A 13,009-nucleotide genomic window follows, 5' to 3' on the forward strand; every position below is an offset into this window, starting at 1 on the left:
GGATTTTGAGTTTTGAATTTTCTCCCCCTCTCTTTCCTTCCCCCTCCCCAAGATGGCATGCAATCTGACAAAGGATCTGCTTATACTTTCATAATGAATATATTTTTACATTACCCTGATGTAAAGAAGAATTAGAATAATGGGGTAACCATGAGAAAGAAACAAAATAAAACAACAAAAGAAAAGGAGAACAAATAGTTTGCTTCCATCTGCATTCAGACTCCAAGGTTCTATCTCTGGATATGGATAGAGTTTTCCATTGTGAATGTTTTGGAGTTGTCTTAGATCCTTGCATTGCTGAGAAGAGCCAAGTCTGTCAAAGTCAGTCATCACACAGTGTGTATTCCTATAATGTCCTCCTGGTTCTGCTCATTTCACTCAGCATCAGTTCATATGTTTTTCCAGATTTTTCTGAAGTCGACCTGCTCATCATTTTTTATAGCACAGTAGTATTCCATTACATTGATATGCCATAATTTGTTCAGCCATTCTCCAATTGGTGAGTATCCCTTCAATTTCCAATTCTTGGCTACCACAAAAAGTTGCTATAAATATTTTTGTACGTGTGTGTCCTTTTCCCATATTTATGATCTCTTTGGAAAACAGAGCTAGAAGTGGTATTGCTAGATCAAAGGGTATGCACAGTTTTATAGCCCTTTGGGCATAGTTCCACATTTCTCTCCAGTTCACAGCTCCACCAACAATGCATTAGTGTTCCAATTTTCCCACATCTTCTCCAACATTTATTATTTTTCTGTTTTGTAATGTTAGCCAGTCTGATAGGTGTGTTGTGGTACCTTAGTCTTTTGATTTGCATTTCTCTAAACAGTAATGATTTAGAGCATTTTTTTCATATGACTATAGATAACTTTAGTTTCTTCCCCTGAAAACTGCCTGTTCATATCCTTTGCCCATTTATCAGTTGGGGTATGGCTTATATTCTTGTACATTTGACTCCATTCTCTATATATTTTAGAAATCAAGCCTTTATCAGACACTGATTGTAAAAATTGTTTCTGCTTCCTTTCTAATCTTGGTTGTATTGACTTTGTGCAGAATCTTTTCAATTTAATGTAATCAAAATCATTTTGCATTTCATAATCTCTATCTCTTGTTTCATCATAAATTCTTCTGGAATTTTTCTTTCTGTCTCTTTCATAGATCTGACAGGTAAACTATTCCTTGCTTTCCTAGTTTGCTTATAGTATCAGCCTTTATATCTAAATCATGTACCCATTTTGACTTTATCTTGGTATAGGGTTTAAGATGTCAGTCTAGGCCTAGTTTCTGCCATACTGTTTTCCAGTTTTCCCAACAGTTTTTGTTAAGTAATGAGTTCTTATCCCAAAAGCTGGAGCCTTTGTAGTTTTCAAATAGTAGATTACTATAGTCATTGACTATTGTGTCTTGCATTCCTAACCTATTCTACTGATCTATCAGTCTATTTCTTAACCAGTATTAGGTAGTTTTGGTGATTGCTGCTTTATAATGCAGTTTAATACTGGTACAGCTAGGCCACCTTCTCTTTCATTTCTTTTCATTAATTCCCTTGATATTCTGGACCTTTTGTTCTTCAAGATTAATTTTGTTATTTTTTTAGCTCTACAAAATAATTTTTTTTGTAGTTTGGTGTGTCACTGAATAAATAAATTAATTTAGAAAGAGTTGTCATTTTTATTATGTTAACTCGGACTACCCATGAGAAACTGATGTTTCCCCATTTACTTAGATCTGATTTTGTTTGTGTGAAAAGTGTTTTATAATTGTGTTCATATAGTTCCTGGGTTTGTTTTGACAGGTAGACTCCCAAATATTTTATAATGCCTGCAATAACTTTAAATGGAATTTCTCTTTCTATCTCTTGCTAAAAGTCTTTCTTTAAATAGCACAATAATACTCCATTACAATCATATCACAACTTGTTCAATCATTCCCCGATTGATGGACATCCCCTCAATTTCCAGTTCTTTTTTAAAAAATATATGGTTTATTTGTTTTTCAGTTCTCAACATTCATTTCCACAAGAATTTGAATTAAAAATTTTCTACCCATCTCTTCTCACCCCCTACCACAGGACAGCATGTATCCCATTCACCCCTTCCTCCAGTCTGTCTTCCCTTCTAGTATTCACCCTTCTTCCACCCCACTTCCCCTCTATTTTCCTCTAGGACAAACTAGATTTCTATATTCCCTTGCCTGTATAGCTTAATTTCCAGTTACATGCTAAAACATTTTTTAACATTCATTCTTAAAGCTTTGAATTCCACATTCTCTCCCTCCCTCCCTCTCCACTCACCCTCATTGAGAAAACAGGCAATTCAATATAGGTCATACATGTGTAACAATGCAAAGCACTTCCACAATAGTTATGTTGTAAAAGACTAACCACATTTCCCTCTGTCTTATTCTGCCTTTCATTTATTTCATTCCCTCCCTTGACCTGTCCTCCCACAATAGTGTTTGCGTCTGATTATCCCTTTCCCCAGTTTGCTGTCCCTTCTGTTATCTTTCCTCTCCTATCCCCTTCCCCCTTGCCTTTCTGAAGGGTAAAATAGATGTCCATATCCAACGGAGTGTGTGTTATTCCCTCATTAAGCCAAACCCCATGAGAGTAAGACTCAATTATTTCCTTTTATCTCCCCACCTCTTCCTGTCCATTGTAAAAGTTCTTTCCTCCCTCTTTTATGTGAGATGGTTTGCTACATTCTACCTCTCCCTTTCTCTTACTCCTAGTACATTCTGTTCAACAGTAAATTTTATTTTATTTTTTGGTATTCTCCCTTTACGTTCAGCTCACCCTGTGCCCTCTATGTGTGTGTATATGTATATGTGTGTGTGTGTGTGTGTACCCATGTACATATACATACTTACATATATAATATATACATACATACCCATACACACCTACATGTATATGTGTGTGTGTGTGTATGTGTTCCCTTTAACTACCCTAATACAGAAAATGGTCTCATGAGTTACAAATAAATTGGAATGTAAACAATTCAACTTTAATGGGTTCCTTAAGGCTTCTCTTTCCTGTTTACCTTTTCATGTTTCTCTTGATTCTTGTATTTGAAAGTCAAATTTTCTATTCAGCTCTGATCTTTTCAACAAGAATGCTTGGAAGTCTCTATTTTATTGAAATTCCATATTTTCCTCTGAAGTGTTATACTCAGTTTTGCTGGGTAGGTGATTTTTGGTTTTAAGCCTGTCTCCTTTGACCTCTGGAATATCATATTCCAAGTCCTTCGATCCCTTAGTGTAGAAGCTGCTAAATCCTGTGTTATCCTGATTATATTTTCACAACATTTGAATTATTTCTTTCTGGCTGCTTGTAACATTTGCTCCTTGACCTGCGAACTCTGAAATTTGGCTATAATGTTCCTAGGAGTTTTCCTTTTGGGATCTCTTTCAGGAGGTGATCAGTGAATTCTTTCCATTTCTATTTTACCTTCTGGTTCTAGAATATCAGGGCAGTTTTCCTTGATAATTTCTTGGAAGATGATATCTAGGCTCTTTTTTTGATCATGGTTTTCAGGTAGACAAATAATTTTTAAATTATCTCTCCTGGATCTATTTTCCGGGTCAGTTGTTTTTCCAGTGAGATATTTCACATTGTCTTCAATTTTTTTCATTCTTTTGGTTTTGTTTTGTAATTTCTTGGTTTCTCATAAAGTCATTAGCCTCCATCTGCTCCATTCTAATTTTGAAAGAACAGTTTTCTTCAGTGAGCTTCTGAACCTCCTTTTCCATTTGGCGCATTCTTCTTCTTAAAGCCTTCTTCTCCTCATTGGCTTTTTGGGCCTCTTCTACCATTTGGGTTACTCTAACAAGCTGTTGACTTGCTTTTCATAATTTTCTTGCATCACTCTCATTTCTAAGTTACTTCATCATCCTCTTTCTTTCTGTCTTCTCACATTTTCCCCCAAACCATCATTGTTAACAGTCTCTCCTTAATGACTGTTGAACTCCGTGTGACAGTTAAGCAGCAAGAGGAAGGGAATAAGCATTTATATTTCATCTCCTATGTGCTAACCACTGTACTAACCCTTACAAATATTATCTCATTTGATCCTCACAACCCTTTGAGGCAGGTGCTTTTATTACCCCTAATTTATAATTTAAGAAATTGAGGCAAACAAGAAATTAAGTGACTTATCCAGGGTCCCAGAGTTAATAACTGTCTAAGGCTACATTTGAATTGTCTTAATGACACCACACCCTGTGGAATTCAAATTTAAAACATTAACTCTTTATAGCTTAAAATTAAAACTCATAATTTTCATGGAATTGCAGTTAAACTCACTGTTCAAGATTCCATAGTCTCTTAAAGATTCATTAACAATATCTGTAGTCTCTGAAGAAAAGGCTATTGAAGTTGCTGTTACATTTTTCCCTGTAGCCAAAATTTTTTTTAGTCTCTTGAAAAAAATCATGTGAGCAATCAAATCCACATTAATATTCCATGCAATAATTCTATCGTATTGAAAAGAATCCCTTGACAGCTGCTTCAATAACAGTAGTTCAGTAGAATAAAAATAATACAGCACTAGCAATAGTAGCAATTATGAGGTAAATGGAATATTAATACATATATAATACTGTATTTATTCATCACAATGTAAAGTAACATTGGATATATTTTGTGAACAGAAATTGTATCTGACTGTATGAAGAACCACTCTTCTCGTTTCTGCTGCAAAACCATGTTAACCTAGTCAGTAATCAAATTGTTCTCATTCTTTTGTGACCTTCCTATCTTTCTGTATATATACCTGAACTTATTAATGGTATAGAGTATCCTTATCACTAAACCACATAGGTCATCTTTTTTCTCCTAGAGGTTTGTAAAATGGGAAAGACTGTTTCTCAGTTCACAGCTGTTCCCTTCTTCTCTGAACTGGGATCCCCTTCAGATCTAACCTAGGGTTTCCTTATGAAGAGTCTTCTTCACTAGAGGTATCACTTTCTTGACCTTTGTCTAACTTAGTTGAGATATAATTGTTGGAATTTTCTGCTCTTCAAAGGCCTTTCTTCATATTTCTTAAGGGGTCCAAAATGAACTCTCCTGTGGACAACATAGATTTTCATCTCTCCCCTCATTTGTGAATTCCTTCAATTTAAAATTTTCAGCAAAACTATGTTAGCTAGCTATAGTGTTTGATTGGACAATTTTAACTTTGTTTATTTCTGTCAGAATCCTTTTGAGCTGAGGTCATGGCTAGTTAGTAAGACTTCTTCAACTTTTGTCTCAGAAATGAAATATATTTGTACCCTTCAAGACTCCAGACCACATATTAATAGGTGGCAGAGTTAATAGTCATACTTAAGTGTGGTGTAAAAATACTTGTGGCCTGTATTCTGATCTCATCATTCAAATGAAATCTCTCTCTCCAAAGTTGGCATTGCTTTCTCAGTCCTCACTTTTCTTTATTTCTCTGCAGCCTTTCATACTGTCAGTCCTCCTCTTCTCCTTGATACTCTCTTTTGTGGTGACATTGTTTTCTCCTGTTTTTCCTGTGTGTCTGACCACTCCACAGTATCCTTTGCCTGATCTTCATCCAATTTTTTTTGCTAACCAGAAGTACTTCTTAAAATTTATCTTGAGCCCTCTTGTCTTCTTCCTTTTTACTTTGTGCTCACTGATCTCATTAACTCCTGTGGATTCAGTGAGCATTTCTATACAAATGATTGTTAGATCTATTTGACCATTACTAACCTCTCCTGACCTCTAGTCTTACATCTCCACCTGTCTGTTGGACATCTGGAACTGGAAGTATCATAGATATCTTAAACTCAGTATGTCCAAAACGAAACTCATTTTATTTCTCCTCAAACCCTCTCTTTTTCTTAACTTCTTTCGTATTTGCAAGGGCCTTACCATCTTCCCAGTCATTCAGACTTACAACCTAAATGTTATCCTTGACTCCTCATTCTCTCTCACCCTCCACTCCACATATTCAATTAGTTGTGGATCTCCTTGAGAGTGGTAAGATGTAGTTCTAAATTTTTTATTATCTGCCAAAGATAAGTTTTTAAGTAACTTGTTTTCAAAATCTCTACCTTGATCAAACTATGTTTGGTTGGTTGTTGTCCTTTATTCTCGAAGAGGACTAAAATGATATCACCATGATAAAGTGAAGTTTCATTGTGTATGACTGACTGATCAGACCAATATGAGGTTGGAATGCTCTACCACAGATTGGGCACAGATAGTCTGTGTGAACATTTGGGCTAGATACTCCAAATCTGCACATCCTGTGTTTCCTTTGTGCTATTTCAGTTCTACTTTGCTCATAGAGCACAGTACCTTTTCTGATATGGGCACACTATGCTGAGTGATCTTGTGCCAGTGTCTCCCATGTCCCACAATCAAATCAAAAGTTCGTGAGAGAGACCTTGAGAGTGTCCTTGTATCGCTTCTTTTGACCACCATGTGATTGCCTGCCCCATGTGAGTTCTTCATAAAATAGTCTTTTTGGCAAGCATGCATTTTGCATTCAAACATCATGGCCAGTCCATTGGAGTTGCGCTCTCTGAAGCCTCGTTTGAATGCATGGCAGTTTAGGTCGAACAAGGACCTAAGTATATGGTACCTTATCCTGCCAGGTGATCTTCAGAATCTTCCTAAGACAGTTCAAATGGAAGTGATTTAGTTTCCTGGCATGGTGCTGGTAGACTGTCCATGTTTCGCAGGCATACAACAATGAAATCGGCACAACAGCTGTATAGACCTTCAGTTTGGTAGTCAGTCTAATACCTCTTCTCTCCCAAACTTTTCTTCATAGCCTCCCAAACACTGAGCTAGCTCTGGCAATGTGTGCATCAGCCTCATTGTCAATGTGTACATCCCTGGAAAGTACACTACCATGGTAAGTGAACTTATCCACAGCATTCAAAACTTATACATTTGTTGTAACCAATGGTTCCACATATGGATGTTGTGGTGGTGGCTGATGGAGCACCTGTGTTTTCTTGGTGTTGATAATAATCAACAATAATAATCAAGGCCAAAATTAGCACAGGAAGCAGAGAAGTAATCCATACTTTGTTGCATCTCAGCTTCAGAGGCTGAATTGAGTGCACAATCATCTGCAAACAGAAAATGATGTATCAACACTCCCTTCACTTTGGTCTTGGCTTGTAGCCTTTTCAAATTGAAGAACTTACCATCAGTACGGTAGTTGACTTTGATGCCGTGTTCATCTTCATTGAAAGCATTTGACAACATGGCTGAAAACATCATGCTAAAAAGCATGGCAGCAAGCACACAGCCCTGTTTCATTTCATTGGTTACTGAGAAGGCAAGAGAGCATTGTCCATTATCCAGAACCCGGGCAAACGCCATCATGAAATTGACGTACAATACTGATGAACTTCTCTGGGCAAGCAAATTTTGACATAATTTTCCACAAGCCAGGAGCCAAGATGGTGGACTAGAAAGGCACACTTACGCAGGGTCTCCCCACACAGCCCATAAAATACCTGTAGAGAGGGACTCTCAAAAAATTCTGCAGCAGCAGAAGTGGAGAACAACAGAGTGGAGATTTCCAGCCCAGGGTGACCTGAAAGGCCCATAGGAAACATTGGTAGCACGGGTGCGGAGCCCAGCCCAGCCTTGGCCGCATGGTGCAATGAGACTCTGGGAGGAGGACACCTCGGGGGCGCAATCTCCAGTCTCAGCATCGGGTCCTCAGATCCCTCAACCCACAGGTGCCAAAGGTCAGTGATGGGGTTTGTCAGCTGGCCAGGAAGGGAGAAGGGCCTTCCCATAGCTCTGGCAGCAGGCAGCGGCCACAGAGGCTGCACAACAGCAATACAGATGGCTCCATTATTGGAGTGTAAAAACCCCTGGGGGCACTGAAGAGCTGAGTCTTACCTCAGCCCTGTGTAGACACCCTGAGGCAGATGGTCTTTGTCTCTCACTGAATGGCAACCCTGCCCCCACAGCTTGACTGAATCCCACCCCCCAGTGCTAGCTTGGAGGAACTGGAGGCCAGGTGGCTGTGGAGAAGATACTCTGCTAAGATTCTGGGCACAAAAATCCTTCCCTGTACCCAGACCAGTACATGCTTGATTGTACCACCTTGGAGGAACTGAGATTTTACAGATTCCCAGAGTATTCCCTACTCTTGACAAAGTCAAGTAACTGGTTGGGAAAATGCCCAAAAAAGGGAAAAAAAATAAGACCATAAAAAGTTACTTTCTTGGTGAACAGATATCTCCTCCCATCCTTTTGGATGAGGAAGAACAATGCTTACCATCAGAGAAAGACATAAAAGGCAAGGCTTCTGTATCCCAAACATCCAAAATAAATATTCAATGGGCTTAGGCCGTGGAAGAGCTCAAAAAGGATTTTGAAAATCAAGTAAGAGAGGTGGAGGAAAAACTGGGAAGAGAAATGAGAGAGATACAAGAAAAGCATGAAAAGCAGGTCAACACCTTGTAAAGGAGACCCAAAAAAATGCTGAAGAGAATAACACCTTTAAAAATAGGCTAACTCAATTGGCAAAAGAGGTTCAAAAAGCCAAGGAGGAGAAGAATGCTTTAAAAGGCAGAATTAGCCAAATGGAAAAGGAGGTTCAAAAGCTCACTGAAGAAAATAGTTCTTTAAAAATTAGAATGGAACAGATGGAGGCTAATGACTTTATGAGAAACCAAAAAATCACAAAACAAAACCAAAAGAATGAAAAAATGGAAGATAATGTGAAATATCTCATTGGAAAAACAACTGACCTGGAAAATAGATCCAGGAAAGACAATTTAAAAATTACAGGACTACCTGAAAGCCATGATCAAAAAAAGAGCCTAGACATCATCTTTCATGAAATTATCAAGGAAAACTGCCCTGAGATTCTAGAACCAGGGGGCAAAATAAATATTGAAGAAATCTACCGATCATCTCCTGAAAGAGATCCAAAAAGAGAATCTCCTAGGAACATTGTGGCCAAATTCCAGAGTTCCCTGGTCAAGGAGAAAATATTGCAAGCAGCTAGAAAGAAACAATTCAGATATTGTGGAAATACAATCAGGATAACACAAGATCTAGCAGCTTCTACATTAAGGGATCGAAGGGCGTGGAATATGATATTCCAGAAGTCAAAGGAACTAGGACTAAAACCAAGAATCACCTACCCAGCAAAACTGAGTATAATACTTCAGGGGAAAAAATTGTCTTTCAGTGAAATTGAGGACTTTCAAGCATTCTTGATGAAAAGACCAGAGCTGAAAAGAAAATTTGACTTTCAAACACAAGAATCAAGAAAAGCATGAAAAAGTAAACACCAAAGAGAAGTCATACAAGACTTACTAAAGTTGAACTGTTTACATTCTTACATGAGAAGACAATATTTGTAACTCTTGAAACTTTTTTCAGTTATCTGGGTAGTTGGTGGGATTACACACACACACACACACACACACACACACACACACACACACTCACACCAGACACACACACAGACACAGAGAGAGAGAGAGACAGACAGAACAGGGTGAATTGAATAGGATGGGATCGTATCTTTAAAAAATGAAATTAAGCAGTGAGAGAGAAATATATTGGGAGGAGAAAGGGAGAAATGGAATGGAGCAGGTTATCTCTCATAAAACAGGCAAATAAAAGACTTTTCAGTGGAGGGAACAAGAGGGGAGGAGAGAGAAAAAACATGAAGCTTACTCTCATCACATTTGACTAAAGGAAGGAATAAAATGCACACTCATTTTGGTATGAAAACCTATCTTACAATACAGGAAAGTGGGGGAGAAGGGGATAAGCAGGGTGGGGGGGATGATGGAAGGGAGGGCAGTGGGAGGAGGGAGCAATTTGAAGTCAATACTCTTGGGGAGGGACAGGATCAAAAGAGAGAATAGAAGCAATGGGGGGCAGGATAGGATGGAGGGAAATAGTTAGTCTTACACAACATGACTATTATGGAAGTCATTTCCAAAACTACACAGATATGGCCTATATTGAATTGCCTGCCTTCCCAAAGGGAATGGGTGGAGAGGGAGGGATGAGGAGAATTTGGAAGTCAAAGTTTTAGGAACAACTGTCGAGTATTGTTCTTACTACTAGGAAATAGAAATACAGATAATGGGGTATAGAAAGTTATCTTGCCCTACAGAACAAAAGAGAAGATGGGGATAAGGGAAAGGAGGGATGTTAGAAGAGAGGGCAGATTGATGATAGGGGCAATTAGAATTCTCGGCGTCTTGGGGTGGGGGAGGGGAGAAATGGGGAGAAAATTTGGAACCCAAAATTTTGTGAAAATGAATGTTAAAAGTTAAACAAATAAATTTAAAAAAAAAATTTCCACAAGCCCTCATGACTAGCAGTGTCAGAGGCCTTGGTCAGATCTACAAAGGTTGTGTACGGACCTCTGTTCTGCTCCTGGCATTTCTCCTGGAGTTGTCGGGCAGCAAACACTGTATTGATTGTTCCTTGACCCTTTCTGAAGCCACACTGGCTCTCAGGTAGGTGACCATCTTCCAAGTGAAGGATCAGCCTATTAAGGAGGACTCTAGCAAGAATTTTGCCAGCAGTAATTAAGAGAGAGACCCCCTTGTGATTGTTGCAGGACAGTATATTCCCTTTATCTTTATAGAGATGAACAATGGAGGCATCCTTGAACTCCTGGGGGATAACCGCCTCTTTCCATGTAATCTGGAAAACTTCAGTCAGCTTTTGTATGAGCAATGGTCCCCCTACTTTGTAAATCTCAGCTGGAAGAGAATCAGCACAAGGTGCTTTACCATATGAAAGGAGCCTACTGGCCCTCAAAACCTCTTCTTCAGCTAAGGAGGGATTGACTTCAACCTGAGGTAAACAGTCAGTGGCCTCAGCATTGATTGATGATGGTTTGTTGAGAACACGGTGGAAGTGTTCAGCCCATCTCTCTAAGACCATGTCCTTATCACTAGTCAATGTGGCTCCATTAGCACTGAGTAGTTGTGATGCACCATAGGTTTTTGGTCCATAAATAGCTTTTAGGGAGTCATAAAATCGCTTTGGATTGTTACTGTCAGTCTAAAACTGGATTTCATCTGCCTTCTTACTGAGCCAGGAATCATGCATCTCTCTAAGCTTTTCTTGTACTTTGCTTTTGATGAAATTAAATGCTGCCTTCTTAGAGGTGGATGAACTATTCTGCTGGTAAATCCTGTGGAGTTCTCGTTTTTGTTTAGCAGCTTCTGAATTTCCCCATCATTTTCATCAAACCAGTCTTGGTGTTTGCGAGCATTCTAATCCAGATGAGCAAATGCAGTGCTGTACACCAAATCTCTGAGAGCTGCCCACTCCTTTTCTGTTCCACTGTTGCCAACTGTGTGTTGGCTCAACTTTCCCTCCAAGTCAGCAGCAAACTGTTCATGCTCAGAGAAGAGCTCTAATATGTTGACATTAATTCTTCTGGTAGTCATTTTGCCTTGGGGGTGGCTCTTTTGGTGAATGTGAATATTTAGCTTGGAAAGGATAAGTCTGTGATCAGTCCAGCACTCTGCACCACACTTTGTCTTTGTCACTAACATCTTGTCTTCTCTTCTCCTTACAATCACATAATCTATTAGATGCAGTGTTTGCTGTGAGGGTGCATCCATGAAATTTTGTTGCATTTAGGTAAAGGGAAGAGAGTGTTGGTGATGAGGTCATGTGATGCACAAGTCTTCAGCAGTAAATGACCATGACTGTTGCTGTTTCCGACTCCATTCCTCCCTAGAACTCCCTCCCAATTCTGGTCTGACTCTACTCTAGCATTTAAGTCACCCAGAATTACAAGCTTGTCCTCTTTTGGTACATTGACGATAAGGATCTCTAGGTCTTCATAAAATTTGTCTTTGATTTCATCAAGGTTTGTCATGGTGGGAGCATAGGCACTGATGATGGTGGCATGGTGTTTTCCTGCGAGTGGCAATCGCATTGTCATGAGACTTACATTCACTCCTTTTTGCAGGCATACCAGCTTGCTGACTAGATTAGTTTTGATTGCAAAATCCAAGCCAGCTTCATGGCACTCCTATTTGCTGCACCTAGTCCAGAAAAATGTGTATCCAGCTCCAACTTCAGTACGCTGGTCTTCATTTGCCAGTCTTGTTTCACTCTGGGCTGCTATTTGGTTGCGATACCTGTTGAATTCTCTTGCAACAAGAGCAGTTCGTCTGTCAGGCCTACTGGATTTTGTGTTGTCTTTAATGTGCACACATTCGATGTACTGATGGTGAGTGGAATCATTTTTACAGATGTCTTTGTACATTTTTTTGTGTTTCCACTGCATAGTGGGATTCCCCACCTGCCGCAGTAGTCAGGCCAGGGTTGGGTAAGCAGACAATGTTTAGGACACCTTTTCTAGCCCCCTTCCTCACAACCAGGAGGTGAGCAGTGAGATCCTTAAAAGGCTGCTCAGACACCCAGGGGGCTACCGAGTCCCACTGCTGCTTCCAGTGAGAAACAACTCTATGGCCTGGGCCGTCTGTGTGAAGGGTTGTGACTACAGTTCCCAGTGTATCCACACCTGCTGCTTTATCACTTGGCTATTGCCACAGGACTTTGAAGCATAGTAGTAAAATGGTATGGGTGAGGTCTTTTGATTTATGTGTAAATTGGATTTAAGTGAGGCAGAGTTGCACGAAGTCGTCAGCCTCACTCTCTCCTCCAGATTCATCATAGTCTAGTGGCAGGACAGAGTCAAGACGGCTGGCAGTGGCTCAGGATGCAGTGGTGTCTTCGTGTCTAACCAAGGTCTAAGCATTCTACATCACCTGCTTCATCTGCCTTCCTGGTTGTTGGAACAAATTGTTCTCATCTGCCCATTCCACCAGATGAAGTCTTCACATGCTTGGGGTAGACACTTCCTTAACTCACCAATGGGTTTGAGACCCCTTGGTTACCTTCAAGCTGGTTTGGTCCTGCTGAACCATTTACCAGGGTGTGGACGCTGCGCATGCTGCAGCTTCTTGGAGCCACAGGTGAGAGTTGGGTGGAATAGGTGGGCACCAGAGGTGGAAAGTGTCCTGG

The 13,009-nt window shown here is 39.7% G+C and overlaps 1 protein-coding gene across 6 annotated transcripts in view; it reads left to right on the forward strand.

Annotated features, from left to right (window-relative positions):
- Positions 1 to 13,009, forward strand: part of MAP2K5 (mitogen-activated protein kinase kinase 5) — a 291,463-nt gene that overhangs the window by 23,125 nt on the left and 255,329 nt on the right. The window contains exon 1 of one of the 6 annotated variants that reach the window (XM_072614900.1): positions 420 to 499. The exons of the other annotated variants lie outside the window; for them this stretch is intronic. The gene's annotated coding sequence lies outside the window, so the exon portion shown is untranslated. Of the gene's footprint in view, positions 1 to 419; positions 500 to 13,009 lie in introns of those variants that run through there. 6 annotated transcript variants of the gene reach the window in all.

Source organism: Notamacropus eugenii, chromosome 1, assembly GCF_028372415.1.
Source record: "Notamacropus eugenii isolate mMacEug1 chromosome 1, mMacEug1.pri_v2, whole genome shotgun sequence".
Taxonomy (NCBI): domain Eukaryota; kingdom Metazoa; phylum Chordata; class Mammalia; order Diprotodontia; family Macropodidae; genus Notamacropus; species Notamacropus eugenii.